The following is a 6,106-nucleotide window of genomic DNA, read 5'->3' on the forward strand; positions in this document are numbered from 1 at the left end:
CCACACCAAAGGCGCCAGGACTGAAAGCTCTTGCTGGCCCTCACCTTCCCTAGGCAGCCCTTCCACAGCCCCACACACTCTGGCACTCGGAGCCTCCCTACCCTCGCTATCTCCAAACATGCCTCTCTCGGCTTCGCCAGAGCCCAGCTCCGAAATGGGAAACGTCCAGCGACTGCTCCCACACCAAAGGCGCCAGGACTGAAAGCTCTTGCTGGCCCTCACCTTCCCTAGGCAGCCCTTCCACAGCCCCACACACTCTGGCACTCGGAGCTTCCCTACCCTCGCTATCTCCAAACATGCTCTCTCTCAGCTTCACCAGAGCCCAGCTCCGAAATGGGAAACGTCCAGCGACTGCTCCCACACCAAAGGCGCCAGGACTGAAAGCTCTTGCTGGCCCTCACCTTCCCTAGGCAGCCCTTCCACAGCCCCACAAGCACAGGCACTCGGAGCTTCCCTACCCTCGCTATCTCCAAACATGCTCTCTCTCGGCTTCGCCAGAGCCCAGCTCCGAAATGGGAAACGTCCAGCGACTGCTCCCACACCAAAGGCGCCAGGACTGAAAGCTCTTGCTGGCCCTCACCTTCCCTAGGCAGCCCTTCCACAGCCCCACAAACTCTGGCACTCGGAGCTTCCCTACCCTCGCAATCGCCAAACATGCCTCTCTCGACTTCGCCAGAGCCCAGCTCCGAAATGGGAAACGTCCAGCGACTGCTCCCACACCAAAGGCACCAGGACTGAAAGCTCTTGCTGGCCCTCTCCTTCCCTAGGCAGCCCTTCCACAGCCCCACAAACTCTGGCACTCGGAGCTTCCCTACCCTCGCTAACTCCAAACATGCCTCTCTCGGCTTCGCCAGAGCCCAGCTCCGAAATGGGAAACGTCCAGCGACTGCTCCCACACCAAAGGCGCCAGGACTGAAAGCTCTTGCTGGCCCTCACCTTCCCTAGGCAGCCCTTCCACAGCCCCACAAACTCTGGCACTCGGAGCTTCCCTACCCTCGCTATCTCCAAACATGCCTCTCTCGGCTTCGCCAGAGCCCAGCTCCGAAATGGGAAACGTCCAGCGACTGCTCCCACACCAAAGGCGCCAGGACTGAAAGCTCTTGCTGGCCCTCACCTTCCCTACGCAGCCCTTCCACAGCCCCACAAACTCTGGCACTCAAAGTTTCCCTACCCTCGCTATCGCCAAACATGCTCTCTCTCAGCTTCGCCAGAGCCCAGCTCCAAAATGGGAAACGTCCAGCGACTGCTCCCACACCAAAGGCGCCAGGACTGAAAGCTCTTGCTGGCCCTCACCTTCCCTAGGCAGCCCTTCCACAGCCCCACAAGCACAGGCACTCGGAGCTTCCCTACCCTCGCTATCTCCAAACATGCTCTCTCTCAGCTTCGCCAGAGCCCAGCTCCGAAATGGGAAACGTCCAGCGACTGCTCCCACACCAAAGGCGCCAGGACTGAAAGCTCTTGCTGGCCCTCACCTTCCCTAGGCAGCCCTTCCACAGCCCCACAAACTCTGGCACTCGGAGCTTCCCTACCCTCGCTAACTCCAAACATGCCTCTCTCGGCTTCGCCAGAGCCCAGCTCCGAAATGGGAAACGTCCAGCGACTGCTCCCACACCAAAGGCGCCAGGACTGAAAGCTCTTGCTGGCCCTCACCTTCCCTAGGCAGCCCTTCCACAGCCCCACAAGCACAGGCACTCGGAGCTTCCCTACCCTCGCTAACTCCAAACGTGCCTCTCTCAGCTTCGCCAGAGCCCAGCTCCGGAATGGGAAACGTCCAGCGACTGCTCCCACACCAAAGGCGCCAGGACTGAAAGCTCTTGCTGGCCCTCACCTTCCCTAGGCAGCCCTTCCACAGCCCCACAAGCACAGGCACTCGGAGCTTCCCTACCCTCGGTATCGCCAAACATGCTCTCTCTCAGCTTCGCCAGAGCCCAGCTCCGAAATGGGAAACGTCCAGCGACTGCTCCCACACGAAAGGCGCCAGGACTGAAAGCTCTTGCTGGCCCTCACCTTCCCTAGGCAGCCCTTCCACAGCCCCACAAACTCTGGCACTCGGAGCTTCCCTACCCTCGCTATCTCCAAACATGCCTCTCTCGGCTTCGCCAGAGCCCAGCTCCGAAATGGGAAACGTCCAGCGACTGCTCCCACACCAAAGGCGCCAGGACTGAAAGCTCTTGCTGGCCCTCACCTTCCCTAGGCAGCCCTTCCACAGCCCCACACACTCTGGCACTCGGAGCTTCCCTACCCTCGCTATCGCCAAACATGCTCTCTCTCAGCTTCACCAGAGCCCAGCTCCGAAATGGGAAACGTCCTGCGACTGCTCCCACACCAAAGGCGCCAGGACTGAAAGCTCTTGCTGGCCCTCTCCTTCCCTAGGCAGCCCTTCCACAGCCCCACAAACTCTGGCACTCAAAGTTTCCCTACCCTCGCTAACTCCAAACATGCCTCTCTCTCAGCTTCGCCAGAGCCCAGCTCCGAAATGGGAAACGTCCAGCGACTGCTCCCACACCAAAGGCGCCAGGACTGAAAGCTCTTGCTGGCCCTCACCTTCCCTAGGCAGCCCTTCCACAGCCCCACACACTCTGGCACTCGGAGCTTCCCTACCCTCGCTATCGCCAAACATGCCTCTCTCGGCTTCGCCAGAGCCCAGCTCCGAAATGGGAAACGTCCAGCGACTGCTCCCACACCAAAGGCGCCAGGACTGAAAGCTCTTGCTGGCCCTCACCTTCCCTAGGCAGCCCTTCCACAGCCCCACAAGCACAGGCACTCAAAGTTTCCCTACCCTCGCTAACTCCAAACATGCTCTCTCTCAGCTTCGCCAGAGCCCAGCTCCGGAATGGGAAACGTCCAGCGACTGCTCCCACACCAAAGGCGCCAGGACTGAAAGCTCTTGCTGGCCCTCACCTTCCCTAGGCAGCCCTTCCACAGCCCCACAAGCACAGGCACTCGGAGCTTCCCTACCCTGGCTAACTCCAAACATGCTCTCTCTCGGCTTCGCCAGAGCCCAGCTCCGAAATGGGAAACGTCCAGCGACTGCTCCCACACCAAAGGCGCCAGGACTGAAAGCTCTTGCTGGCCCTCACCTTCCCTACGCAGCCCTTCCACAGCCCCACAAACTCTGGCACTCGGAGCTTCCCTACCCTCGCTATCGCCAAACATGCCTCTCTCTCGGCTTCGCCAGAGCCCAGCTCCGAAATGGGAAACGTCCTGCGACTGCTCCCACACCAAAGGCGCCAGGACTGAAAGCTCTTGCTGGCCCTCACCTTCCCTAGGCAGCCCTTCCACAGCCCCACAAGCACAGGAACTCAAAGATTCCCTACCCTCGCTAACTCCAAACATGCCTCTCTCTCGGCTTCGCTAGAGCCCAGCTCCGGAATGGGAAACGTCCAGCGACTGCTCCCACACCAAAGGCGCCAGGACTGAAAGCTCTTGCTGGCCCTCTCCTTCCCTAGGCAGCCCTTCCACAGCCCCACAAACTCTGGCACTCGGAGCTTCCCTACCCTCGCTATCGCCAAACATGCCTCTCTCGGCTTCGCCAGAGCCCAGCTCCGAAATGGGAAACGTCCTGCGACTGCTCCCACACCAAAGGCGCCAGGACTGAAAGCTCTTGCTGGCCCTCACCTTCCCTAGGCAGCCCTTCCACAGCCCCACAACCACAGGCACTCGGAGCTTCCCTACCCTCGCTATCTCCAAACATGCCTCTCTCGGCTTTGCCAGAGCCCAGCTCCGAAATGGGAAACGTCCAGCGACTGCTCCCACACCAAAGGCGCCAGGACTGAAAGCTCTTGCTGGCCCTCACCTTCCCTAGGCAGCCCTTCCACAGCCCCACAAGCACAGGAACTCAAAGATTCCCTACCCTCGCTAACTCCAAACATGCCTCTCTCGGCTTCGCCAGAGCCCAGCTCCGAAATGGGAAACGTCCAGCGACTGCTCCCACACCAAAGGCGCCAGGACTGAAAGCTCTTGCTGGCCCTCACCTTCCCTAGGCAGCCCTTCCACAGCCCCACACACTCTGACACTCAGAGCTTCCCTACCCTCGCTATCTCCAAACATGCCTCTCTCGGCTTCGCCAGAGCCCAGCTCCGAAATGGGAAACGTCCAGCGACTGCTCCCACACCAAAGGCGCCAGGACTGAAAGCTCTTGCTGGCCCTCACCTTCCCTAGGCAGCCCTTCCACAGCCCCACAAACTCTGGCACTCAAAGTTTCCCTACCCTCGCTATCGCCAAACATGCTCTCTCTCAGCTTCGCCAGAGCCCAGCTCCAAAATGGGAAACGTCCAGCGACTGCTCCCACACCAAAGGCGCCAGGACTGAAAGCTCTTGCTGGCCCTCACCTTCCCTAGGCAGCCCTTCCACAGCCCCACAAACTCTGGCACTCGGAGCTTCCCTACCCTCTCTATCTCCAAACATGCCTCTCTCGGCTTCGCCAGAGCCCAGCTCCGAAATGGGAAACGTCCAGCGACTGCTCCCACACCAAAGGCGCCAGGACTGAAAGCTCTTGCTGGCCCTCACCTTCCCTAGGCAGCCCTTCCACAGCCCCACAAACTCTGGCACTCGGAGCTTCCCTACCCTCGCTAACTCCAAACATGCCTCTCTCGGCTTCGCCAGAGCCCAGCTCCGAAATGGGAAACGTCCAGCGACTGCTCCCACACCAAAGGCGCCAGGACTGAAAGCTCTTGCTGGCCCTCACCTTCCCTAGGCAGCCCTTCCACAGCCCCACAAGCACAGACACTCAAAGTTTCCCTACCCTCGCTAACTCCAAACGTGCCTCTCTCAGCTTCGCCAGAGCCCAGCTCCGAAATGGGAAACGTCCAGCGACTGCTCCCACACCAAAGGCGCCAGGACTGAAAGCTCTTGCTGGCCCTCACCTTCCCTAGGCAGCCCTTCCACAGCCCCACACACTCTGGCACTCGGAGCTTCCCTACCCTCGCTATCGCCAAACATGCCTCTCTCTCAGCTTCGCCAGAGCCCAGCTCCAAAATGGGAAACGTCCAGCGACTGCTCCCACACCAAAGGCGCCAGGACTGAAAGCTCTTGCTGGCCCTCACCTTCCCTAGGCAGCCCTTCCACAGCCCCACAAGCACAGGCACTCGGAGCTTCCCTACCCTCTCTATCTCCAAACATGCTCTCTCTCAGCTTCGCCAGAGCCCAGCTCCGAAATGGGAAACGTCCAGCGACTGCTCCCACACCAAAGGCGCCAGGACTGAAAGCTCTTGCTGGCCCTCACCTTCCCTAGGCAGCCCTTCCACAGCCCCACAAACTCTGGCACTCGGAGCTTCCCTACCCTCGCTAACTCCAAACATGCCTCTCTCGGCTTCGCCAGAGCCCAGCTCCGAAATGGGAAACGTCCAGCGACTGCTCCCACACCAAAGGCGCCAGGACTGAAAGCTCTTGCTGGCCCTCACCTTCCCTAGGCAGCCCTTCCACAGCCCCACAAGCACAGACACTCAAAGTTTCCCTACCCTCGCTAACTCCAAACGTGCCTCTCTCAGCTTCGCCAGAGCCCAGCTCCGAAATGGGAAACGTCCAGCGACTGCTCCCACACCAAAGGCACCAGGACTGAAAGCTCTTGCTGGCCCTCACCTTCGCTAGGCAGCCCTTCCACAGCCCCACAAGCACAGGCACTCGGAGCTTCCCTACCCTCGCTATCTCCAAACATGCTCTCTCTCAGCTTCGCCAGAGCCCAGCTCCGAAATGGGAAACGTCCAGCGACTGCTCCCACACCAAAGGCGCCAGGACTGAAAGCTCTTGCTGGCCCTCACCTTCCCTAGGCAGCCCTTCCACAGCCCCACAAACTCTGGCACTCGGAGCTTCCCTACCCTCGCTATCTCCAAACATGCCTCTCTCGGCTTTGCCAGAGCCCAGCTCCGAAATGGGAAACGTCCAGCGACTGCTCCCACACCAAAGGCGCCAGGACTGAAAGCTCTTGCTGGCCCTCACCTTCCCTAGGCAGCCCTTCCACAGCCCCACACACTCTGGCACTCGGAGCTTCCCTACCCTCGCTATCGCCAAACATGCTCTCTCTCAGCTTCACCAGAGCCCAGCTCCGAAATGGGAAACGTCCTGCGACTGCTCCCACACCAAAGGCGCCAGGACTGAAAGCTCTTGC

Source organism: Aptenodytes patagonicus, chromosome 5 (assembly GCF_965638725.1).
Source record: "Aptenodytes patagonicus chromosome 5, bAptPat1.pri.cur, whole genome shotgun sequence".
NCBI classification, from domain to species: domain Eukaryota; kingdom Metazoa; phylum Chordata; class Aves; order Sphenisciformes; family Spheniscidae; genus Aptenodytes; species Aptenodytes patagonicus.